The following is a 27,494-nucleotide window of genomic DNA, read 5'->3' on the forward strand; positions in this document are numbered from 1 at the left end:
ATGTTTCAGCTTTTCCACTTATCTATGGAAAGGCATCTTGGTTGCTTCCAAGTTGTGTTAATTATTAGTGATTACAGCGTTCTGTTTTGACATAAACTTTAAACTTCTTTAGGTAAATATCAAGGAATTCAATGGCTGGATCATATACACAAGTATGTTTATGATGGGGTAGATTAGATTCTAAACATGAAAGCAAGGTTCAGAGTCTATAGACTGAAATAGTAGTTTGTCTCCTGAGAACACTTTCCTGTCTGACAACTGTCCATCAGCTGAATAAACAAGAGACTGTATGTTCACATGGTGGGCTACATACAGCCACATGGAAACAAATACAGAGATGGATGCTCACAGCCAACCATTGGACTGAGTGGGGGGTACCAGGTGGAGGACTTGGAGAAGGAACTGAAGGAGCTGAGGGGGTTTGCAACCCCATGGGGGAGAGCAATGTTGTTAACCAGCCAGACCACCTGGAGCTCCAGGGGACTGGACCACCAACCAAAGAGTACACATGGAGCAACACGTGGCCGCACATGTGGCAGAGGATGGCCTTATTGGCATCAGTAGGAGGAGCTGCCCTTGAGTCTGAGGGTGTTCGATTCCCCAGTGTAGGGAAATTCCAAGGAGGGAAGACTGGAATGGGTGGGTGGGTGGAGGAAGCACCCTCATAGAGGCAGGGGAAGGGGGATGGGGTAGGGGGTTTCTGAAGGGGAGACCTGGAAAGGGGAAAACAATTGAAATGTAAATAAAGAAAATATCCAATAGAAAAAAAGGCATAAGGGGAAAAAAGAACCCATATAAAAGAAGAATAAAAATTAAGACAATGCATATTTGAAGCGCTACAATTAAGATCAGGATTTACTGATCTAAAGTGATAGTGACCAGATGTTTTGAAGAACAGTGAGTTTTCTTGTTTTAGTAATCAAAGAGTTTCAGTTGAGATGAGTCATATCTGAAGAATGATACTACCTGTTTTAGCACAATTTATGTCAAATGCCATTAAACATGGACTGACTATAGAACCTTATCATGATTGGATTGTGTGTATTTTAGTAGCATTTTAAACAATAAAAAATAGGAGAGAGAGAGAGAGAGAGAGACGCTGCTCTAAAGAGTCAATATGTGACCATTCATTCATGTATTTCCTCATTCACTGCTTCTGGCCATTGCTACTTCTGGAAAAACCTTAACTCTCTTGGCCCTGCTAGAAAGGGACTGCCTTCAGACGGGAACTTGGGAGAGGATGTAGAAGCATGGCTTTTCACTGACCTTGAGAAGCCACCCCAGCTTGCTTTGGAGCTTGATTGACACAATGGCTTTGAATATTTCTAATTCTGAAGTGGAACAACAAGAACTGCCCAGCCTGAAGGCAGGGTCTGATGCCCCTGGCCAGTCTGTCCTGATGTTGTTCTGACTCAACAGGCAATGTATTTCCAGTCTCCAACAGAGCAGACGGCTCTGTGAACCTTTGTTCATTGGTTGGTATTTTGTTGGTATTTTTCTTTTTTAGTAGTTTTCTTTTTGAGAACTTATACTTAAGTACAGCACTCACATCACTCGCTCCTCTCCTCGCCCACCTCCAACCCCTGCCACGTCTCCACTTCCAAATCCATGCTCTCTTCTTTATCATTATTATTACATGTATGTACTATGATATATATGTATATATGACCCACTGAGTCTATTTAGCTTCGTTCATGTGTATGTGTGTCCAGGGTTGACCATTTGGGATTGGGTAACTGATTGGGTAGCTTGTTCACAGAGAAATCTGATCCTCCCTCTCTGTATCCACTTGTAGCCTGTAGCCCGTCACCTAGTGGTGAGGCCATGTGAATTTCCCTTGTCTACAGTGGCATGTCAACTAAGATTGTCATTATCCTGGTTTTGTTCAAGCAACCATGTTGTTGAGAGTTCATGGGCACATGAACTTCCCCATCATGCCTAGGGGACACTAGTAACAGCAGACATCCTAAGCCCCAGACTCTTACAGGTTTCCTGTCCTCTCTTCCACAATTTTCCCTAAGTCTTAGGTTTAAGAGTTGCATTGCAAATACATCAGATGGGGTTGGGTACCACAGTAACTTATTCCCTGAATTCTGACAGGTTGTGGATTTTTAAAATAGTCTTCATCTGTTGTAAAAAAAAAAAAGTGCTTCTTTGATGAGGGTGATAGATGCATTTATCTGTGGATAATTATTAGAAAACAGATAAGGATAATTATTTAGAAAACAGTAGGAAATTATACTGGTTTAGGAAACTGCCAATTGTAGGTTTTCCTTTTCAGTCCGTAATCTTTTCGGTCGTGGGTCGTTTATAGTACAGGCATCAATATCTTCCATTTGAGTGGGTCTTAAATCCAATTGTACAACTGTCAGTTATCTCAAAGGCAAAACTTTCACTACTGGCCTTGTGGAAATCTTCCTGTCCAGACATGCTTGTGTTTCATAAGCTTGAAGCTGTGTAGGACCACCGGTTGCTCCTCTCCCTTGAGATCTTGCATAACGCTGTCTGACAATATGAGACCCAGTTCTCAGGAAGGAGGCTTCTAAGTTTGTTCCAGCTTGATATTTCCAAGTCCAGTGTCCAAAGTGTGTGGTGTCTTGAGTAAAAGGTCTTACCTTCTCATTCTGGAAGTCAGTCAATGGCAATATTGATTATTTTGGAAGTCTGTTGGACTCCCCTGACCAAAAGCTAGAGAAGAGGTTTTCATTAGATCATCCATGGCTCTTGGGGGGAGCATTATCATCTCAAATAGCATAACTTCATTTAAACTATCTATCTATCTATCTATCTATCTATCTATCTATCTATCTATCTATCTACATATATTACATGTAATTTTATTACACATCATGTATGATTCATTATGTCTTTCCAAACACCTGTAGCACTATTTATTCCTGCCCCCATATTACTCTCTTCCCAGCTTCCCATCCAAAGTTCCTCCTCTTTTTTTCCCATTTCCCAGTCCTGCGCATACTAGCTCTCCTGCTTTTAAAGAGATATCCTTATATGGACCTACATAAAGGTCTTCCTTATGTCCTGGAGGTTGTGGCTTCAAGACACCAGGAATCTTTTTATGAGGCTCTGAATCCACAATAGTCTTTGGAACATCTACCCCTGTACTTATACAGGAACAAGATAATCAGAACAAAGAAAACTTAAAAGTTAAACAAGGTTCCTTAGGATAGAGGGGTTGGCAGCAGATCAGGTTAAAAGCATGTTCCTACTGATTGGGAGCTGCACATGGTATGCTCCTCAAGGAAAAGATGCAGCAACAAAGTAAGATTGCTGGAGTTATCTCTATCATGCACAGGGGCTTATACTGATGGACTAAGAATGGTGTGGGTAAATGATAAGAGAATGAAGAATTAAGACCCCCCTTTCTTTGAAAAGTTAGATTGTATAGGACCACTGTGGTCCTATACAGTCAATGATCAATGATCAAGGAACAAAGGAATACCAAGATCAAACATACAAATAAATTCTACAAAGATATAAAGTATAAGCATTGTATTATGTCAGAAATTAAATAACCACTTCGCCTCCCTTTTCTCTGTTGCAGGGAAATATTTAAAAAGTATGTCGATCCCATGCTATACCCAGCTACTCTATGCCCCAGCAGTCTTGGCTAGCCCCAAGTGGCAATATTCCCAGCTCCGGTCTACCTCAGAGCCTCCCATACCTTCTCAGCCATCTACCCCCTGTAGGTAGTTGTCACAAATCCCTTTAACCTGGTAAATGACAACTCTTGAAGCTTATAATTAAACAGTCAGATTTATATATCAATAATTTCTCAATTCACAAGATGCCCACACAGTAACTTCAGAGCCAATTGATAATGATATAAATTTCCCACCTAGATAAGACATGGCTACCTGTGACTATTTAAAGTCTAGCAGAATCTGGATCGCCCTGTTCTCCCTCCATCTTCCGTCCTTCCTCTCTCCATCCCTGTCTCTAAAATCCTTAGTTCTGCCTCCCTTTTCCATGTCCAATTACAGGCTTCTTGTTGTATTAATATTTAAATAAATTGGACAGGGAAAATTCTGCTACAGCTTTGGCCTGAAGATGTTTTTTGGACCCAATGACAATTGGCACTTTGACCATTAAAATCTAATAACACACTTATCCAGACACGACAATCTACCCAAGCTGGTTTGGAGATTTTCTCTCTATCTAGTGCCCTTGAATCTGCAAGAGCTACAAGCCTGAGAATGGCCTGCAATGCTTTGGCAAAATATGCCTCTAGATTCTTACCTGATGAATTTAAGTGGAAAAGGTAACTGTTCTGTCATGATTTATCAATGATGACTAAACTTATGACCAAGGGGAAACTAAAACACATGTCCAGGGACAAAAGTGATAAGATCTATGTCCTAGAACAACTTGATTGATCCCTGCTTACTGAGTTCTGTGTAAATAAAGAAGCACTCTGACTGCTAGTCAGTCTGGATGCAAGATTCTCCTGGTACCCATGTGTCTTAGTTAGGGTTTTACTGCTGTGAACAGACACCATGACCAAGGCAAGTCTTATAAAAAACAGCATTTAATTGGGGCTGCCTTACAGGTTCAGAGGTTCAGTCCATTATCATCAAGGTGGGAGCATGGCAGCATTCAGGCAGGCATGGCGCAGGCAGAGCTGAGAGTTCTACGTCTTCTTCTGCTACTGGAAGACTGACTTCCAGGCAACTAGGGTGAGGGTCTTATGTCCACACCCACAGTGACACACCCATTCCAATCAGGTCACACCTATTCCATCAAGGCCACACCTCCAGATGGTGCCACTCCCTGGTCCAAGTATGTACAAACCATCACACCATGCCTGACACACTCCTCCCTCACCAACTCCTTATCTCTACTGAGGGATCTGGACATTGCTGGGGCTGAACCTCCAACACCACACATATACACTTACCCCCCCATATGCACAACATACACATACAGACCACCTCACACTACACATCACGAACACACACACACGCAGATGCACAGACACACAAAAGAATGAGTAGGATTAAAGTATGTTGTATAAAGCCAGATTAACATGCATAAATATGGCTAGTGAGGAGGTGTCCCATATGGAGAAGTGATACTTCAGAGTTACATGTGAGTAAGAAAGATCATGCAAGATTTCCAAGCTTATATAGTAGGAATAAGATCAACACAGATGGGCAGGCCTGTCAGTGAATTTCCTTCAAATAAATATTTTTTTGAACATTTCATGTAATTTTTGTTTTGTTTTGTTTTTTTGAGACAGTATCTCTCTATGTAGCTCTGGCTTCCCTGGAACTATGTATCTGAGGTTGGCCTCAAACTCATAGAGATCCTCCTGCTTCTGCCCACTTCCCCCACCAAGCTGGGATTAAAGACATGGCCACTATGTGTAAATGTAGATTTTATTCTCCTAAAGTAATTGTTGACTTTGAGACTTACTGCCTCCCTCTATATTCTAACCTAGGCCTAGTCTTGGAACCTTGGAACCTCCATACAATCTAATCTAGGCCTATAATGTTTTCAGTCTCTAGGCTTTGTGCTGAATAATCTCACCCTTTCTTGTGCTTTCTGAGCTCTGGCTAGCTGGTTCAACTCAGCTCTCCTCGTCCAATCTCCTCTCCATTCTGACTGATTCAATCTGGCTTCTCTGCCTCTGACTTTCTGTTCTGCCTGGCCTCAAACTAACTCTGGCAATCTGTTTTAATCTTCTGGCTCCTTCTCATTCTCTAGTTCACTCTGTCTTCACCTATGTGTAGCTTGTTCTCTCTTCAATCTGTCACTGTAACCTTCTTCTCTTTCTTTCTTCATTGCCCTCTTAAGTAGTTTCCCTTGCCTCTCTCATGAAAGTTGGGAATATCTTATTCTGTCAAATCTTTTTCTGATTAACCACTTTGTCTGCCACTCAATTAGATGTCACTCTCAAATATGTGTGCTTCCTTCTACAAACTAACTTTACCTTCATTGTTTGGGATCTATGGTGTGTGCGAAGGTTATGCCTGTATTCTAGCCAGAGAGATTAAAGGTGTGTGATAAGGGCTGAGCCGCACCCCAACTAGAAACAGGTATTTTTAGTAAATAACAACATTGGGGTTCACAGTGTGATCAAATATTCTGCAGAAACTATGGTTGGGTAAATATTTTTTAAATATTTGATCAGTGTTTATCAGAGGAAAGGAGAGCTCTGAGATGATGCTCAGTGTTGATCAGAGGAAAGGAGAGCTCTGAGATGATGCTCAGTGTTCGTCAGAGGAAAAGAGAGCTCTGAGATGATGCTCAGTGTTCATCAGAGGAAAAGAGAGCTCTGAGATGATGCTCAGTGTTGATCAGAGGAAAGGAGAGCTCTGAGATGATGCTCAGTGTTCATCAGAGGAAAAGAGAGCTCTGAGATGATGCTCAGTGTTCGTCAGAGGAAAAGAGAGCTCTGAGATGATGCTCAGTGTTCATCAGAGGAAAAGAGAGCTCTGAGATGATGTTCAGTGTTTGTCAGAGGAAAAGAGAGCTCTGAGATGATGCTCAGTGTTGATCAGAGGAAAAGAGAGCTCTGAGATGATGCTCAGTGTTCGTCAGAGGAAAAGAGAGCTCTGAGAGGATGCTCAGTGTTGATCAGAGGAAAAGAGAGCTCTGAGATGATGTTCAGTGTTCGTCAGAGGAAAAGAGAGCTCTGAGATGATGCTCAGTGTTGATCAGAGGAAAAGAGAGCTCTGAGATGATGCTCAGTGTTGATCAGAGGAAAAGAGAGCTCTGAGATGATGCTCAGTGTTGATCAGAGGAAAAGAGAGCTCTGAGATGATGCTCAGTGTTGATCAGAGGAAAAGAGAGCTCTGAGATGATGCTCAGTGTTCGTCAGAGGAAAAGAAAGCTCTGAGATGATGCTCAGTGTTGATCAGAGGAAAAGAGAGCTCTGAGATGATGCTCAGTGTTGATCAGAGGAAAAGAGAGCTCTGAGATGATGCTCAGTGTTGATCAGAGGAAAAGAGAGCTCTGAGATGATGCTCAGTGTTCGTCAGAGGAAAAGAGAGCTCTGAGATGATGCTCAGTGTTGATCAGAGGAAAAGAGAGCTCTGAGATGATGCTCAGTGTTGATCAGAGGAAAAGAGAGCTCTGAGATGATGCTCAGTGTTCATCAGAGGAAAAGAGAGCTCTGAGATGATGCTCAGTGTTGATCAGAGGAAAAGAGAGCTCTGAGATGATGCTCAGTGTTCATCAGAGGAAAAGAGAGCTCTGAGATGATGCTCAGTGTTGATCAGAGGAAAAGAGAGCTCTGAGATGATGCTCAGTGTTGATCAGAGGAAAAGAGAGCTCTGAGATGATGCTCAGTGTTCATCAGAGGAAAAGAGAGCTCTGAGATGATGCTCAGTGTTGATCAGAGGAAAGGAGAGCTCTGAGATGATGCTCAGTGTTGATCAGAGGAAAAGAGAGCTCTGAGATGATGCTCAGTGTTCGTCAGAGGAAAAGAGAGCTCTGAGATGATGCTCAGTGTTTATCAGAGGAAAAGAGAGCTCTGAGATGATGCTCAGTGTTGATCAGAGGAAAAGAGAGCTCTGAGATGATGCTCAGTGTTGATCAGAGGAAAAGAGAGCTCTGAGATGATGCTCAGTGTTCGTCAGAGGAAAAGAGAGCTCTGAGATGATGCTCAGTGTTGATCAGAGGAAAAGAGAGCTCTGAGATGATGCTCAGTGTTGATCAGAGGAAAAGAGAGCTCTGAGATGATGCTCAGTGTTGATCAGAGGAAAAGAGAGCTCTGAGATGATGCTCAGTGTTCGTCAGAGGAAAAGAGAGCTCTGAGATGATGCTCAGTGTTCGTCAGAGGAAAAGAGAGCTCTGAGATGATGCTCAGTGTTCATCAGAGGAAAAGAGAGCTCTGAGATGATGCTCTGTGTTGATCAGAGGAAAAGAGAGCTCTGAGATGATGCTCAGTGTTGATCAGAGGAAAAGAGAGCTCTGAGATGATGCTCAGTGTTCATCAGAGGAAAAGAGAGCTCTGAGATGATGCTCAGTGTTGATCAGAGGAAAGGAGAGCTCTGAGATGATGCTCAGTGTTGATCAGAGGAAAAGAGAGCTCTGAGATGATGCTCAGTGTTCGTCAGAGGAAAAGAGAGCTCTGAGATGATGCTCAGTGGTCGTCAGAGGAAAAGAGAGCTCTGAGATGATGCTCAGTGTTGATCAGAGGAAAAGAGAGCTCTGAGATGATGCTCAGTGTTGATCAGAGGAAAAGAGAGCTCTGAGATGATGCTCAGTGTTCGTCAGAGGAAAAGAGAGCTCTGAGATGATGCTCAGTGTTGATCAGAGGAAAAGAGAGCTCTGAGATGATGCTCAGTGTTCGTCAGAGGAAAAGAGAGCTCTGAGATGATGCTCAGTGTTCATCAAAGGTAAAGAGAGCTCTGAGATGATGCTCAGTGTTGATCAGAGGAAAAGAGAGCTCTGAGATGATGCTCAGTGTTCGTCAGAGGAAAAGAGAGCTCTGAGATGATGCTCAGTGTTGATCAGAGGAAAAGAGAGCTCTGAGATGATGCTCAGTGTTGATCAGAGGAAAAGAGAGCTCTGAGATGATGCTCAGTGTTGATCAGAGGAAAAGAGAGCTCTGAGATGATGCTCAGTGTTGATCAGAGGAAAAGAGAGCTCTGAGATGATGCTCAGTGTTCGTCAGAGGAAAAGAGAGCTCTGAGATGATGCTCAGTGTTCGTCAGAGGAAAAGAGAGCTCTGAGATGATGCTCAGTGTTCGTCAGAGGAAAAGAGGGCTCTGAGATGATGTTCAGTGTTCGTCAGAGTAAAAGAGAGCTCTGAGATGATGCTCAGTGTTGATCAGAGGAAAAGAGAGCTCTGAGATGATGCTCAGTGTTCGTCAGAGGAAAAGAGAGCTCTGAGATGATGCTCAGTGTTCCTCAGAGGAAAAGAGAGCTCTGAGATGATGCTCAGTGTTGATCAGAGGAAAAGAGAGCTCTAAGATGATGCTCAGTGTTGATCAGAGGAAAAGAGAGCTCTGAGATGATGCTCAGTGTTCATCAAAGGAAAAGAGAGCTCTGAGATGATGCTCAGTGTTGATCAGAGGAAAGGAGAGCTCTGAGATGATGCTCAGTGTTGATCAGAGGAAAAGAGAGCTCTGAGATGATGCTCAGTGTTCTTCAGAGGAAAAGAGAGCTCTGAGATGATGCTCAGTGTTGATCAGAGGAAAAGAGAGCTCTGAGATGATGCTCAGTGTTCATCAGAGGAAAAGAGAGCTCTGAGATGATGCTCAGTGTTCATCAGAGGAAAAGAGAGCTCTGAGATGATGCTCAGTGTTGATCAGAGGAAAAGAGAGCTCTGAGATGATGCTCAGTGTTCATCAGAGGAAAAGAGAGCTCTGAGATGATGCTCAGTGTTGATCAGAGGAAAAGAGAGCTCTGAGATGATGCTCAGTGTTCGTCAGAGGAAAAGAGCTCTGAGATGATGGCACAGATGTTGAAAGAAGAGTCCTGCTGAGGAACCATCGCTTTGCCCAGTGGAAACTCTGTGAAAAACTGAATTCATCTTCTTCAAACGTTTGGTTATTGATCAGCTAATAGATAAACTAATCCTCTAGGTGTTCCATCTCCATTCTACCTAAGTGACATTTTCAACCACACTGGATATTTTTCATGACAAAGACTCTTCTAAATAATGTTTCTTCATCTAAAGACTGTTGAAATAAACTTGTAAAAAATTTAACTGGGGCTTTTGGCAGCCTCTTCAAATCATGAATTCTCCCCTCTCTTTGTACCTCTCTCTTCTTCTTCCCTGTTTTCTTTCTTCCTTCCCTTCTTTTTGGACAGAGTCTCCTTCTGGATCCCAGGTTGGGTGTCAACTCACAGTGATCCTACCTCAGCACACCACCATGCCAAATACAAACCATTGACAGCAGTCCCCATTGGGCTGGAGATTTGGCTCCACAGCTAAGAGCATTTGCTGCTCTTGTGAAGGACTCAAGTTTGTTCTCAGCACCCGCATGGCAATTCACAAGCAACTTTAACTCCAGTTCTGGAAGATCAAACATCCTCTTCTGGCTTCCATGGGAACCAGGCAGGCATGCAACACACACACATACATCAAAGCAAAATAATCACATACATAAAATAGGCATGATGAAAAAGAAAATCGTCATCTGGAATGAAGTCTGATAACTATGACAATGCCTGATAAAACAGGAAAATAAGTCAGAGAGCACACAATTCCACTGGGAAATATTGTTATAATTCAGTTCAACTCTTGTTATTTTTCTGCAATTCTTTTTATTTCGATAGGAACGTGTGTGATTTAACTGTCTGAAAATTCCAGGATGTGTATATTACTGAGATGTGAAATTTCCTTAAAATCCTTTACCAGTATCATGCAGTGGTGGTGCACGCCTTTAATCCCAGCACAGGAAGCAACAATTATTTTTCCTTAATATCTCTTAATATCAATGGACTCAATTCCCAAATAAAAAGACATAGACTAACAGACTGGCTACATAAACAAGACCCAACTTTTTACTGCTTACAGGAAACCCACTTCAGGGAAAAAGATAGACACTACCTTGGGGTAAAAAGATGGAAAACAATTTTCCAAGCAAATGGTCCGAATAAACATGCTGAAGTAGCCATTCTAATATTGAATAAAATCAACTTCCAACCCAAAGTTATCAAAAAAGAAAAGGAGGGAAACTTCAAACTCATCAAAGGTAAAATCTTCCAAGATGAACTCTCAATTCTGAATATCTATGCTCCAAATGCAAGGGCAGCCTCATTCATTAAAAAAAAAAAACTATAGTAAAGCTTAAAGCACATATTGCACCTCACACAATAATAGTGGGCAACTTTAACACCCCAGTCTCGTCAATGGACAGATCATGGAAAGAGAAACTAAACAGAGACACATTGAAACTAACAGAAGTTATGAAACAAATGGATTTAACAGATATCTACAGATCATCCTAAAACAAAAGGATATACCTTCTTTTCAGCACCTCCTGGTACATTCTCCTAAATCGACCATATAATTGGTCACAAAACAGGCCTCAACAGATACAAAAATATTGAAATTATCTCATGCATCCTATCAGATCACCACAGACTAAGGCTGATCTTCAATAAAGAAAATGCAAAATGCAAAAAGATCCTAACCCAAAAAAATCCAGGAAATCCAGGACACAATGAGAAGACCAAACCTATGGATAATAGGAGTAGATGACAATGAGGATTTTCAACTTAAAGGGCCAGTAAATATCTTCAACAAAATTATAGAAGAAAACTTCCCTAACCTAAAGAAAGAGATGTCCATGAACATACATGAAGCCTACAGGACTCCAAATAGACTGGACCAGAAAAGAAATTCTTCCTGACACATAGTAATCAGAACAACAAATGCACTAAATAAAGACAGAATATTAAAAGCAGTAGTGGAAAGAGGTCAAGTAAAATATAAAGGCAGGCCTATTAGAATTAAACCAGACTTCTCACCAGAGACTATGAAAGCCAGAAGATCCTGGAAATTTGTTATACAGACACTAAGAGAACACAAATGCCAGCCCAGGTTACTATACTCAGTAAAGTCTTAATTACCACAGATGGAGAAACCAAAGTATTCCATGACAAAACCAAATTCACACAATATCTTTCCACGAATCCAGCCCCTCAAAGGATAATAACGGGAAAACACCAACACAAGGACAGAAATTACACCCTAGAAAAAGCAAGAAAGTAATCCTTAAACAAACCTAAAAGAAGACTGCCACAAGAACAGAATCCCAACTCTAACAACAAAAATAACAGGAAGTGACAATTACTTTTCCTTAATATCTCTTTGGGTTTTTTTGTTTTCGTTTTTGTTTTTTGTTTGTTTGTTTGTTTGAGACAGGGTCTCTCTGCCCTGGCTGTCCTGGAACTCACTTTGTAGACCAGGCTGGCCCCGAACTCAGAAATGCAACTGCCTCTACTTCCCGAGTGCTGGGATTAAAGGTGTGCGCAACCACCCCCGGCCCTTAATATCTCTTAATATAAATGGATTCAATTCTCAAATAAAAAGACAGACACTACCTTAGGGTGAAAAGCTGGAAAACAATTTTCCAAGCAAATGGTCCGAATAAACAAGCTGGAGTAGCCATTCTAATATCGAATAAAATCGACAAGATAGATAAACCCTTAGCCAGACTCACTAGAGGGCACAGAGACAGTATCTTAACTAACAAAATCAGAAATGGAAAGGGTGACATAACAACAGAACCGGAGGAAATCTAAAACATCATCAGATCCTAGTACAAAAGGCTATACTCAACAAAACCGGAAAACCTGGATGAAATGGACAAATTTCTAGACAGATACCAGGTACCAAAGTTAAATCAGGATCAGATTAGTGACCCAGTCCCATATGCTCTAAAGCAGTCATTAATAGTCTGCCAACCAAAAACAGCCCAGGACCAGATGGGTTTAGTGCAGAGTTCTATCAGAACTTCAAAGAAGACCTAATTTCAATTCTCCTCAAACTATTCCACAAAATAGAAACAGAAGGGAGTCTAACCAATTCATTTAATGAAGCAACAATTACTCTGATACCTAAACCACACAAAGACCCAACAAAGAAAGAGAACTTCAGACCAGTTTACCTTATGAATTTCGATGCAAAAATAACTCAATAAAATTCAGGCTAACCGAATCCAAGAACACATCAAAACAATCATCCATCATGATCAAGTAGGCTTCATTCCAGGGATTCAGGGATGGTTTAATATACAGAAACCTATCAACATAATCTACTATATAAACAAACTTAAAGACAAAAACCATATGATCATCTGGTTAGATGCTGAGAAAGCATTTGACAAAATCCAACACCCCTTTATGATAAAAGTCTGGGATATATCAGGAATTCAAGGCCCATACCTAAACATAATAAAAGCAGTATACAGTAAACTAGTAGCCAGCATCAAACTAAATGGAGAGAAGCTGGAAGCAATCCCACTAAAATCAGGGACTAGACAAGGCTGCCCACTTTCTCCCTACCTATTCAATATAGTACTCGAAGTCGTAGCCAGAGGAATTAGACAACAAAAGGAGGTCAAGGTGATACAAATTGGAAAGGAAGAAGTCAAAATATCACTTTTTGCAGATGATATGATAGTATATATAAGTGATACAACTTACACCAGAGAACTCCTAAACCTAATAAACAGCTTGAGTGAAGTAGCTGGATATAAAATTAACTCAAACAAATCAGTGGCCTTTCTCTACACAAAGGATAAACAGGCTGAGAAAGAAATTAGGGGGACAACACCCTTCACAATAGCTACAAATACTATAAAATACCTTGGTGTGACTCTAACTAAGGAAGAGAAAGATCAGTATAATAAGAACTTCAAGTTTCTGAAGAAAGAAATCAAAGAAGATCTCAGAAGTTGGAAAGATCTTCCATTCTCATGGATGGGCAGGATCAATAAAGCAATCTACAGATTCAATGAAATCCCCATCAAAATTCCTACTCAAATCTTCACTGAGTTAGAAAGGGCAATTTGCCAATTCATCTGGAACAACAAAAAACCTAGGATAGCAAAAACTCTTCTCAAGGATAAAAGAACCTCTGGTGGAATCACCATGCCTGACCTAAAGCTGTACTACAGAGCAATTGTCTTGGTCTTGGTGTCTGTTCACAGCAGTAAAACCCTGACTAAGACATCCACCTATCAAAACTGAATAGCTGAACCTTCAATTCCCCAACCAATGGTGCTGTTATTGCATTTACCCTTGGGCTGAAGCCATTTCCTTTTTGAAACACATTAAAAATAAATAGTTTTATTTGATCCAAATTGCTAGTATAGTCTTCTAACATCCTTTTCTTGGGAGAACCTTGTTATCTGCCTCTTTTTTTTTTTTTTTTGATTATAGCCCCTTTTATTTTCTTTCTTTTTTTATTTTTAATATTTTTTATTACATATTTTCCTCAATTACATTTCCAATGCTATCCCAAAAGTCCCCCATACCGTCCCCCCCACTTCCCTACCCACCCATTCCCATTCTTTTGGCCCTGGCATTCCCCTATATTGGGGCATATAAAGTTTGCAAGTCCAATGGGCCTCTCTTTCCAGTGATGGCCGACTAGGCCATCTTTCGATACATATGCAGCTAGAGACAAGAACTCCGGGGTACTGGTTAGTTCATCATGTTGTTCCAACTATAGGGTTGCAGATCCCTTTAGCTCATTGGGTACTTTCTAAAGCTTCTCCATTGGGAGCCCTGTGATACATCCAATAGCTGACTGTGAGCATCCACTCCTGTGTTTGCTAGGCCCCGGCATCGTCTCACAAGAGACAGCTATATTTGGGTCCTTTCAGCAAAATCTTGCTACTGTATGCAATGGTGTCAGCGTTTGGAAGTTGATTATGGGATGGATCCCTGGATACGGCAGTCTCTAGATGCTCCATCCTTTCATCACAGCTCGAAACTTTGTCTCTATAACTCCTTCCATGGGTGTTTTGTTCCCAATTCTAAGAAGGGGCATATTGTCCACAGATTGGTCTTCATTCTTCTTGAGTTTCATGCGTTTAGCAAATTGTATCTTATATCTTGGGTATCCTAAGTTTTGGGCTAATATCCACTTATCAGTGAATACGTATTGTGTGAGTTCCTTTGTGATTGTGTTACCTCACTCAAGATGATGCCCTCCAGGTCCATCCATTTGGCTAGGAATTTCATAAATTCATTCTTTTTAATAGCTGAGTAGTACACCATTGTGTAAATGTACCATAATTTCTGTATCCATTCCTCTGTTGAGGGACATCTGGGTTCTTTCCAGCTTCTGGCTATTATAAATAGGGCTGCTATGAACATAATGGAGCATGTGTCCTTCTTACCGGTTGGGACATCTTCTGGATATATGCCCAGGAGAGGTATTGCTGGATCCTCCGGTAGTACTATGTCCAATTTTCTGAGGAACCGCCAGACTGATTTCCAGAGTGGTTGTACAAGCTTGCAATCCCACCAACAATGGAGGAGTGTTCCTCTTTCTCCACATCCTCGCCAGCATCTGCTGTCACCTGAATTTTTGATCTTAGCCATTCTGACTGGTGTGAGGTGGAATCTCAGGGTTGTTTTGATTTGCATTTCCCTGATGATTAAGGATGTTGAACATTTTTTCAGGTGCTTCTCTGCCATTTGGTATTCTTCAGGTGAGAATTCTTTGTTCAGTTCTGAGCCCCATTTTTTAATGGGGTTATTTGACTTTCTGGAGTCCACCTTCTTGAGTTCCTTATATATATTGGATAGTAGTCCCTTATCTGATTTAGGATAGGTGAAGATCCTTTCCCAATCTGTTGGTGGTTTTTTTGTCTTATTGATGGTGTCTTTAGCCTTGCAGAAGCTTTGTAGTTTCATGAGGTCCCACTTGTCAATTCTCGATCTTACAGCACAAGCCATTACTGTTCTATTCAGGAATTTTTCCCCTGTGCCCATATCTTCAAGGCTTTTCTCCACTTTCTCCTCTATAAGTTTCAGTGTCTCTGGTTTTTTTTTTTTTTGTTTTAATTAATTATTTTATTTATTTACATCCCAAATATTGTCTCTCCTCCTGGCCCCCCTTCATAGAGTTCTTCCTCCTCCCCCTTCCTCTCCCCTTCTCCTCTAAGAGGGTATCTGCCCCCCTGTGTATCCTTCCTCCCTGGGAAATGAAGTCTCTAAAGGATTGGGTGCATCCTTTCCCACTGAGGCCATACAAGGCAGTCCTCTGTTACATATGTGCTGGGGACTAAGGCCAACCTATCTATGCTTTTTGGTTGGTGGCTTAGTCTCTGGGAGCTCCAAGGGGTTCAGGTGGGAACACCTTTTAATCCCAGCTCTCAAAAAGATGTTTCCAAGAGGAGTGTTGGGAGTTCAAGACCATTTTTCTCTGCACAGTTCATTAAAGAATAGCTTGGGCTTCATAGTGAGACTGTAGCTCAGGCAAACACAAACAAAAACCCAAATAATAAACATCACATTATACCCTGTAAATGTAGACCTTGTCAAAAGAAGAAACTATTTTTTTTAAACAAGAAGTCAAATAAATGAAGAAAAAGAGAAGACATAGGCTATTTTTGTATATCATGAGGGATAAGTTCCATTTGATATGGCAGTTGTCAGGTCAACTTCAAATATTTACCTAGAGAGTGAATGTCTTACCCCATAAAGTCTCTGACTGGAAGCAAAGTGTGCTGTCTCTCTCTTTAAGTAGAGGGGAGCAAGCCTAACACGGAGTCTTTCCCCTCCACTCTCATAGGAGAGTGGGTCTGATGCTGAAGGTAAGCCAGATATGCCCTACTCTAAGTACTACAAATCTTTAAAATTATTTTATTATTATATGTGAATTTCATACTATGCGTTTTTGCTATAGTAATCTCCACTTCTATTTCTAAATTAAACTGAACCTGTCATTTTCTTTCTGTATATGAGGATATCTGTATCCTTTCAAAGGGAAGACACAGGTCTGTTACCTACCATTAAAAGCTCACATGCATTTAAATGGTCTCTTTTTTCTAATTTGCTACAATAATCTTTTTTTTGATTTTTAATATTTTTATTACCTATTTTCCTCAATTACATTTCCAATGCTATCCCAAAAGTCCCCCATAGCGCCCCCCACTTCCCTACCCACCCATTCCCATTCTTTTGGCCCTGGCATTCCCCTATATTGGGGCATATAAAGTTTGCAAGTCCAATGGGCCTCTCTTTCCATTGATGGCCGACTAGGCCATCTTTCGATACATATGCAGCTAGAGACAAGAGCTCCGGGGTTCTGGTTAGTACATCATGTTGTTCCAACAATAGGGTTGCAGATCCCTTTAGCTCCTTGGGTACTTCCTCTAGCTTCTCCATTGGGAGCCCTGTGATACATCCAATAGCTGACTGTGAACATCCACTCCTGTGTTTGCTAGGCCCCGGCATCGTCTCACAAGAGACAGCTATATTTGGGTCCTTTCAGCAAAATCTTGCTAGTGTATGCAATGGTGTCAGCGTTTAGAAGCTGATTATGGGACGGATCCCTGGATACAGCAGTCTCTAAATGGTCCATCCTTTCATCACAGCTACGAACTTTGTCTCTGTAACTCCTTCCCTGGGTGTTTTGTTCCCAATTCTAAGAAGGTGCACAGTGTCCACACTTTGGTCTTCATTCTTCTTGAGTTTCATGCGTTTATCAAATTGTATCTTATATCTTGGGTATCCTAAGTTTTGGGCTAATATCCACTTATCAATGAATACATATTGTGTGAGTTCTTTTGTGATTGTGTTACTTCACTCAAGATGATGCCCTCCAGGTCCATCCATTTGGCTAGGAATTTCATAAATTCATTCTTTTTAATAGCTGAGTAGTACTCCATTGTGTAAATGTACCATAATTTCTGTATCCATTCCTCTGTTGAGGGACATCTGGGTTCTTTCCAGCTTCTGGCTATTATAAATAGGGCTGCTATGAACATAGTGGAGCATGTGTCCTTTTTACCGGTTGGGACATCTTCTGGATATATGCCCAGGAGAGGTATTGCTGGATCCTCCGGTAGTACTATGTCCAATTTTCTGAGGAACCGCCAGACTGATTTCCAGAGTGGTTGTACAAGCTTGCAATCCCACCAACAATGGAGGAGTGTTCCTCTTTCTCCACATCCTCGCCAGCATCTGCTGTCACCTGAATTTTTGATCTTAGCCATTCTGACTGGTGTGAGGTGGAATCTCAGGGTTGTTTTGATTTGCATTTCCCTGATGATTAAGGATGTTGAACATTTTTTCAGGTGTTTCTCTGCCATTCGGTATTCCTCAGGTGAGAATTCTTTGTTTAGTTCTGAGCCCCATTTTTTAATGGGGTTATTTGACTTTCTAGAGTCCACCTTCTTGAGTTCCTTATATATATTGGATATTAGTCCCTTATCTGATTTAGGATAGGTGAAGATCCTTTCCCAATCTGTTGGTGGTTTTTTTGTCTTATTGATGGTGTCTTTAGCCTTGCAGAAGCTTTGTAGTTTCATGAGGTCCCACTTGTCAATTCTCGATCTTACAGCACAAGCCATTACTGTTCTATTCAGGAATTTTTCCCCTGTGCCCATATCTTCAAGGCTTTTCCCCACTTTCTCCTCTATAAGTTTCAGTGTCTCTGGTTTTATGTGAAGTTCCTTGATCCACTTAGACTTGACCTTAGTACAAGGAGATAGGAATGGATCGATTCGCATTCTTCTACATGTTAACAACCAGTTGTGCCAGCACCATTTGTTGAAAATGCTGTCTTTCTTCCACTGGATGTTTTTAGCTCCCTTGTCAAAGATCAGGTGACAATAGGTGTGTGAGTTCATTTCTGGGTCTTCAATTCTATTCCATTGGTCTATTTGTCTGTCACTATACCAGTACCATGCAGTTTTTATCACAATTGCTCTGTAGTAGAGCTTTAGGTCCGGCATGGTGATTCCACCAGAGGTTCTTTTATCCTTGAGAAGAGTTTTTGCTATCCTAGGTTTTTTGTTATTCCAGATGAATTTGCAGATTGCCCTTTCTAATTCGTTGAAGAATTGATTTGGAATTTTGATGGGGATTGCATTGAATCTGTAGATTGCTTTTGGCAAGATAGCCATTTTTACAATGTTGATCCTGCCAATCCATGAGCATGGGAGATCTTTCCATCTTCTGAGATCTTCTATAATTTCTTTCTTCAGAGACTTGAAGTTTTTATTATACAGATCTTTCACTTCCTTAGTTAGAGTCACGCCAAGATATTTTATATTATTTGTGACTATTGAGAAGGGTGTTGTTTCCCTAATTTCTTTCTCAGCCTGTTTATTCTTTGTGTAGAGAAAGGCCATTGATTTGTTTGAGTTAATTTTATATCCAGCTACTTCACCGAAGCTGTTTATCAGGCTTAGGAGTTCTCTGGTGGAATTTTTAGGGTCGCTTATATATACTATCATATCATCTGCAAAAAGTGATATTTTGACTTCATCTTTTCCAATTTGTATCCCTTTGATCTCCTTTTGTTGTCGAATTGCTCTGGCTAGGACTTCAAGTACAATGTTGAATAGGTATGGAGAAAGTGGACAGCCTTGTCTAGTCCCTGATTTTAGAGGGATTGCTTCAAGCTTCTCACCATTTACTTTGATGTTGGCTACTGGTTTGCTGTAGATTGCTTTTATCATGTTTAGGTATGGGCCTTGAATTCCTGATCTTTCCAAGACTTTTATCATGAATGGGTGTTGGATCTTGTCAAATGCTTTTTCCGCATCTAACGAGATGACCATGTGGTTTTTGTCTTTGAGTTTGTTTATATCCTGGATTACGTTGATGGATTTCCGTATATTGAACCATCCCTGCATCCCTGGGATGAAACCTACTTGGTCAGGATGGATGATTGTTTTGATGTGTTCTTGGATTCGGTTAGCAAGAACTTTATTGAGGATTTTTGCATCAATATTCATAAGGGATATTGGTCTGAAGTTTTCTATCTTTGCTGGGTCTTTTTGTGGTTTAGGTATCAGAGTAATTGTGGCTTCATAGAATGAGTTGGGTAGAGTACCTTCTGTTTCTATTTTGTGGAATAGTTTGTGAAGAACTGGGATTAGATCTTCTTTGAAGGTCTGATAGAACTCTGCACTAAACCCATCTGGTCCTGGGCTTTTTTTAGTTGGGAGACTATTAATGACTGCTTCTATTTCTTTGGGGGATATAGGGCTGTTTAGATCATTAACCTGATCTTGATTCAACTTTGGTACCTGGTATCTGTCTAGGAACTTCTCCATTTCATCCAGGTTCTCCAGTTTTGTTGAGTATAGCCTTTGGTAGAAGGATCTGATGGTGTTTTGGATGTCTTCAGGATCTGTTGTTATGTCTCCTTTTTCATTTCTGATTTTGTTAATTAGGATGCTTTCCCTGTGCCCTCTAGTGAGTCTGGCTAAGGGTTTATCTATCTTGTTGATTTTCTCAAAGAACCAGCTCCTTGATTGGTTGATTCTTTGAATAGTTTTTCTTGTTTCCACTTGGTTGATTTCACCCCTGAGTTTGATTATTTCCTGCCGTCTACTCCTCTTGGGTGAATTTGCTTCCTTTTGTTCTAGTGCTTTTAGGTGTGTTGTCAAGCTGCTAATGTGTGCTCTCTCTAGTTTCCTTTTGGAGGCACTCAGAGCTATGAGTTTTCCTCTTAGAAATGCTTTCATTGCGTCCCATAAGTTTGGGTATGTTGTGGCTTCATTTTCATTGAACTCTAAAAAGTCCTTAATTTCTTTCTTTATTCCTTCCTGGACCAAGGTATCATTGAGAAGAGTGTTGTTCAGTTTCCACGTGAAGGTTGGCTTTCTATTATTTATTTTGTTATTGAAGATCAGCCTTAGTCCATGGTGATCTGATAGGATGCATGGGACAATTTCAATATTTTTGTATCTGTTGAGGCCTGCTTTGTGACCAATTATGTGGTCAATTTTGGAGAAGGTACCATGAGGTGCTGAGAAGAAGGTATATCCTTTTGTTTTAGGATAGCATGTTCTGTAGATATCTGCCAGATCCATTTGATTCATAATTTCTCTTAGTTTCACTGTGTCCCTGTTTAGTTTCTGTTTCCATGATCTGTCCATTGGTGAAAGTGGTGTGTTGAAGTCTCCCACTATTATTGTATGAGGTGCAATGTGTGCTTTGAGCTTTACTAATGTTTCTTTAATGAATGTGGCTGCCTTTGTATTTGGAGCATAGATATTCAGGATTGATAGTTCCTCTTGGAGGATTTTACCTTTGATGAGTATGAAGTGTCCCTCCCTGTCTTTTTTAATGACTTTGGGTTGGAAGTCAATCTTATCAGATATTAGAATGGCTACTCCAGCTTGTTTCTTCATGCCATTTGCTTGGAAAATTGTTTTCCAGCCTTTCATTCTGAGGTAGTGTCTATCCTTTTCTCTGAGATGAGTTTCCTGTAAGCAACAAAATGTTGGGTCTTGTTTGTGTAGCCAGTTTGTTAGTCTATGTCTTTTTATCGGGGCGTTGAGTCCATTGATATTAAGAGATATTAAGGAAAAGTAATTGTTGTTTCCTGTTATTTTTGTTGTTAAAGTTGGCATTTTGTTCTTGTGGCTGTCTTCCTTTAGGTTTGTTGAGGGATTACCTTCTTGTTGTTTCTAGGGCGTGGTTCCTGTCCTTGTATTGGTTTTTTTCTGTTATTATCCTTTGAAGGGCTGGATTCGTGGAGAGATAATGTGTGAATTTGGTTTTGTCGTGGAATACTTTGGTTTCTCCATCTATGTTAATTGAGAGTTTGGCTGGGTATAGTAGCCTGGGCTGGAATTTGTGTTCTTTTAGTGTCTGTATAACATCTGTCCAGGATCTTCTGGCTTTCATAGTCTCTGGTGAAAAATCTGGTGTAATTCTGATAGGCTTGCCTTTATATGTTACTTGGCCTTTTTCTCTTACTGCTTTTAGTATTCTATCTTTATTTAGAGCATTTGTTGTTCTGATTATTATGTGTCGGGAGGTATTTCTTTTCTGGTCCAGTCTATTTGGAGTTCTGTAGGCTTCTTGTATGTTCATGGGCATCTCTTTCTTTAGATTTGGGAAGTTTTCTTCTATAATTTTGTTGAAGATGTTTGCTGGTCCTTTGAGTTGAAAATCTTCATTCTCATCCACTCCTATTATCCGTAGGTTTGGTCTTCTCATTGTGTCCTGTATTTCTTGGATGTTTTGAGTTAGGATCTTTTTGCATTTTACATTTTCCTTGATTGTTGTGCCGATGTTCTCTATGGAATCTTCTGCACCTGAGATTCTCTCTTCCATCTCTTGTATTCTGTTGCTGATGCTCGTATCTATGGTTCCAGATTTCTTTCCTAGGGTTTCTATCTCCAGTGTTGCCTCATTTTGGGTTTTCTTTATTGTGTCTACTTCCCTTTTTAGGTCTAGTATGGTTTTGTTCATTTCCATCATCTGTTTGGATGTGTTTTCCTGTTTTTCTGTAAGGACTTCTACCTGTTTGATTATGTTATCCTGTTTTTCTTTAAGGATTTGTAACTCTTTAGCAGTGTTCTCCTGCAATTCTTTAAGGGATTTTTGTGCTTCCTCTTTATTGTCTTCTGCCTGTTTAGCAGTGTTCTCCTGCATTTCTTTAAGTGTGTTATTAAAGTCCTTCTTGAAGTCCTCTATCATCATCAGGAGATATGCTTTTAAATCCGTGTCTAGCTTTTCCGGTGTGTTGGGGTGCCCTGGACTGGGCGAAGTGGGGGTGCTGGGTTCTGATGATGGTGAGTGGTCTTGGTTTCTGTTAGTAAGATTATTACGATTACCTTTCGCCATCTGGTAATCTCTGGGGTTAGTTGTTATTGTTGTCACTGTTTAAAGATTGGAGCAGAAGCTGTGTTCCACTCACCAGCAGTCTCTAAATCCTGCGGCGGGGGTCGTGGGTCGCTGGCGGTACCCCGGTGCTGGTCCAGCCGGAAGAGGCCTGTGGTCCTACTCAGGCTGGTTATCTGCTTCCCTTACTAATGCAGTCTCTGGTCCCGCGTGCAATTGGATTGGAGCAGAAGCTGTGTTCCACTCTCCAGAAGTCTTAAGATCCTGTGGTGGGTGTTGTGGGTAGCTGGTGAGTGTCAGCTGACCCTGCGCCCCAGCTGCCCCGGTGCTTTTCTGACCAGAAGAGGGTTGTGGCCCTATGTAGGCTGGATTTCTCTCTCCCCAACCAGAGCAGTCTCAGGTACCGCGTGATTGGACTGGAGCAGAAGCTGTGTTCCACTCACCAGCAGTCCCAAACTCCTGCAGCGGGGGTCGTGGGTAGCTGGCGGGTGTCAGGCAACCCTGCGCTCCCGCTACCCTGGCGCTGATCCAGCTGGATGAGGCCTGTGGTCCTACTAAGGCCGGTTTCTGCTTCCCTAACTAATGCAGTCTCAGGTCCCTCGCAATTGGATTGGAGCAGAAGCTGTGTTCCACTCACCAGCAGTCCCAAAATCCTGCGGCGGGGGTCGTGGGTAGCTGGCGGGTGTCAGGCAACCCTGCGCTCCCCATGTCTCTGGTTTTATGTGAAGTTCCTTGATCCACTTAGACTTCACCTTGGTACAAGGAGATAGAAATGGATCGATTCGCATTCTTCTACATGTTAACAACCAGTTGTGCCAGCACCATTTGTTGAAAATGCTGTCTTTCTTCCACTGGATGTTTTTAGCTCCCTTGTCGAAGATCAAGTGACCATAGGTGTGTGAGTTCATTTCTGGGTCTTCAATTCTATTCCATTGGTCTATTTGTCTGTCACTATACCAGTACCATGCAGTTTTTATCACAATTGCTCTGTAGTAGAGCTTTAGGTCCGGCATGGTGATTCCACCAGAGGTTCTTTTATCCTTGAGAAGAGTTTTTGCTATCCTAGGTTTTTTGTTATTCCAGATGAATTTGCAGATTGCCCTTTCTAATTCGTTGAAGAATTGATTTGGAATTTTGATGGGGATTGCATTGAATCTGTAGATTGCTTTTGGCAAGATAGCCATTTTTACAATGTTGATCCTGCCAATCCATGAGCATGGGAGATCTTTCCATCTTCTGAGATCTTCTATAATTTCTTTCTTCAGAGACTTGAAGTTTTTATTATACAGATCTTTCACTTCCTTAGTTAGAGTCACGCCAAGATATTTTATATTATTTGTGACTATTGAGAAGGGTGTTGTTTCCCTAATTTCTTTCTCAGCCTGTTTATTCTTTGTGTAGAGAAAGGCCATTGATTTGTTTGAGTTAATTTTATATCCAGCTACTTCACCGAAGCTGTTTATCAGGTTTAGGAGTTCTCTGGTGGAATTTTTAGGGTCACTTATGTATACTATCATATCATCTGCAAAAAGTGATATTTTGACTTCATCTTTTCCAATTTGTATCCCTTTGATCTCCTTTTGTTGTTGAATTGCTCTGGCTAGGACTTCAAGTACAATGTTGAATAGGTATGGAAAAAGTGGACAGCCTTGTCTAGTCCCTTATTTTACAGGGATTGCTTCAAGCTTCTCACCATTTACTTTGATGTTGGCTACTGGTTTGCTGTAGATTGCTTTTATCATGTTTAGGTATGGGCCTTGAATTCCTGATCTTTCCAAGACTTTTATCATGAATGGGTGTTGGATCTTGTCAAATGCTTTTTCCGAATCTAACGAGATGACCATGTGGTTTTTGTCTTTGAGTTTGTTTATATCCTGGATTACGTTGATGGATTTCCGTATATTGAACCATCCCTGCATCCCTGGGATGAAAGCTACTTGGTCAGGATGGATGATTGTTTTGATGTGTTCTTGGATTCGGTTAGCAAGAACTTTATTGAGGAATTTTGCATCGATATTCATAAGGGATATTGGTCTGAAGTTTTCTATCTTTGTTGGGTCTTTTTGTGGTTTAGGTATCAGAGTAATTGTGGCTTCATAGAATGAGTTGGGTAGAGTACCTTCTGTTTCTATTTTGTGGAATAGTTTGTGAAGAACTGGGATTAGATCTTCTTTGAAGGTCTGATAGAACTCTGCACTAAACCCATCTGGTCCTGGGCTTTTTTTGGTTGGGAGACTATTAATGACTGCTTCTATTTCTTTGGGGGATATAGGGCTGTTTAGATCATTAATCTGATCTTGATTCAACTTTGGTACCTGGTGTCTGTCTAGGAACTTCTCCATTTCATCCAGGTTCTCCAGTTTTGTTGAGTATAGCCTTTGGTAGAAGGATCTGATGGTGTTTTGGATGTCTTCAGGATCTGTTGTTATGTCTCCTTTTTCATTTCTGATTTTATTAATTAGAATGCTTTCCCTGTGCCCTCTAGTGAGTCTGGCTAAGGGTTTATCTATCTTGTTGATTTTCTCAAAGAACCAGCTCTTTGATTGGTTGATTCTTTGTATAGTTCTTCTTGTTTCCACTTGGTTGATTTCACCCCTGAGTTTGATTATTTCCTGCCGTCTACTCCTCTTGGGTGAATTTGCTTCCTTTTGTTCTAGTGCTTTTAGGTGTGTTGTCAAGCTGCTAATGTGTGCTCTCTCTAGTTTCTTTTTGGAGGCACTCAGAGCTATGAGTTTTCCTCTTAGAAGTGCTTTCATTGCGTCCCATAAGTTTGGGTATGTTGTGGCTTCATTTTCATTGAACTCTAAAAAGTCCTTAATTTCTTTCTTCATTCCTTCCTTCACCAAGGTATCATTGAGAAGAGTGTTGTTCAGTTTCTATGTGAATGTTGGCTTTCTATTATTTATTTTGTTATTGAAGATCAGCCTTAGTCCATGGTGATCTGATAGGATGCATGGGACAATTTCAATATTTTTGTATCTGTTGAGGCCTGTTTTGTGACCAATTATGTGGTCAATTTTGGAGAAGGTACCATGAGGTGCTGAGAAGAAGGTATATCCTTTTGTTTTAGGATAGAATGTTCTGTAGATATCTGCCAGATCCATTTGATTCATAACTTCTGTTAGTTTCACTGTGTCCCTGTTTAGTTTCTGTTTCCACGATCTGTATATTGGTGAAAGTGGTGTGTTGAAGTCTCCCACTATTATTGTATGAGGTGCAATGTGTGCTTTGAGATTTACTAAAGTTTCTTTAATGAATGTGGCTGCCTTTGTATTTGAAGCATAGATATTCAGGATTGATAGTTCCTCTTGGAGGATTTTTACTTTGATGAGTATGAAGTGCCCCTCCCTGTCTTTTTTGATGACTTTGGGTTGGAAGTCAATCTTATCAGGTATTAGAATGGCTACTCCAGCTTGTTTCTTCATACCATTTGGTTGGAAAATTGTTTTCCAGCCTTTCATTCTGAGGTAGTGTCTATCTTATTCTCTGAGATGAGTTTCCTGTAAGCAGCAAAATGTTGGGTCTTGTTTGTGTAGCCAGTTTGTTAGTCTATGTCTTTTTATCGGGGCGTTGAGTCCATTGATATTAAGAGATATTAAGGAAAAGTAATTGTTGTTTCCTGTTATTTTTGTTGTTAAAGTTGGCATTCTGTTCTTGTGGCTGTCTTCCTTTAGGTTTGTTGAGGGATTACCTTCTTGTTGTTTCTAGAGCGTGGTTCCCGTCCTTGCATTGTTTTTTTTTCTGTTATTATCCTTTGAAGGGCTGGATTCGTGGAGAGATAATGTGTGAATTTGGTTTTGTCGTGGAATACTTTGGTTTCTCCATCTATGTTAATTGAGAGTTTGGCTGGGTATAGTAGCCTGGGCTGGAATTTGTGTTCTTTTAGTGTCTGTATAACATCTGTCCAGGATCTTCTGGCTTTCATAGTCTCTGGTGAAAAATCTGGTGTAATTCTGATAGGCTTGCCTTTATATGTTACTTGGCCTCTTTCTCTTACTGCTTTTAGTATTCTGTCTTTATTTAGTGCATTTGTTGTTCTGATTATTATTTGTCAGGTGGTATTTCTTTTCTGGTCCAGTCTATTTGGAGTTCTGTAGGCTTCTTGTATGTTCATGGGCATCTCTTTCTTTAGATTTGGGAAGTTTTCTTCTATAATTTTGTTGAAGATGTTTGCTGGTCCTTTGAGTTGAAAATCTTCATTCTCATCCACTCCTATTATCCGTAGGTTTGGTCTTCTCATTGTGTCCTACATTTCTTGGATGTTTTGAGTTAGGATCTTTTTGCGTTTTACATTTTCCTTGATTGTTGTGTCGATGTTCTCTATGGAATCTTCTGCACCTGAGATTCTCTCTTCCATCTCTTGTATTCTGTTGCTGATGCTCGTATCTATGGTTCCAGATTTCTTTCCTAGGGTTTCTATCTCCAGTGTTGCCTCATTTTGGGTTTTCTTTATTGTGTCTACTTCCCTTTTTAGGTCTAGTATGGTTATGTTCATTTCCATCATCTGTTTGGATGTGTTATCCTGTTTTTCTTTAAGGACTTGTAACTCTTTAGCCATGTTCTCCTGTAATTCTTTAAGTGAGTTATTAAAGTCCTTTTTGATATCCTCTACCATCATCATGAGATATGCTTTTAGATCCGTGTCTAGCTTTTCCGGTGTGTTGGGCTGCCCTGGTCTGGGCGAAGTGGGAGTGCTGGGTTCTGATGATGGTGAGTGGTCTTGGTTTCTGTTAGTAAGATTATTACGTTTACCTTTCACCATCTGGTAATCTCTGGGGTTAGTTGTTATCGTTGTCACTGTTTAAAGATTGGAGCAGACTCTGTGTTCCACTCACCAGAAGTCTTAAAATCCTGTGGCGGGTGTCGTGGGTAGCTGGCGGTTGTCAGCTGATCTTGTGCTCTACCTACCCAGGTGCTTGTCAAACCGGATGAGGCTTGTGGCCCTACTCAGGCCGGATTTCTGCCTCCCCAACCAAAGCAGTCTCAGGTCCCGTGTGATTGGACTGGAGCAGAAGCTGTGTTCCACTCACCAGCAGTCTCTAAATCCTGCGGCGGGGGTCGTGGGTAGCTGACGGTACCCCGGTGCTGGTCCAGCCGGAAGAGGCCTGTGGTCCTACTCAGGCTGGTTTTCTGCTTCCCTAACTAATGCAGTCTCAGGTCCCGCGCGCAATTGGATTGGAGCAGAAGCTGTGTTCCACTCACCAGAAGTCTTAAGATCCTGTGGTGGGTGTTGTGGGTAGCTG

Source organism: Mus caroli, unplaced genomic scaffold (genome assembly GCF_978045245.1).
Source record: "Mus caroli unplaced genomic scaffold, Mus_caroli_1 scaffold_4, whole genome shotgun sequence".
NCBI classification, from domain to species: Eukaryota; Metazoa; Chordata; class Mammalia; order Rodentia; family Muridae; genus Mus; species Mus caroli.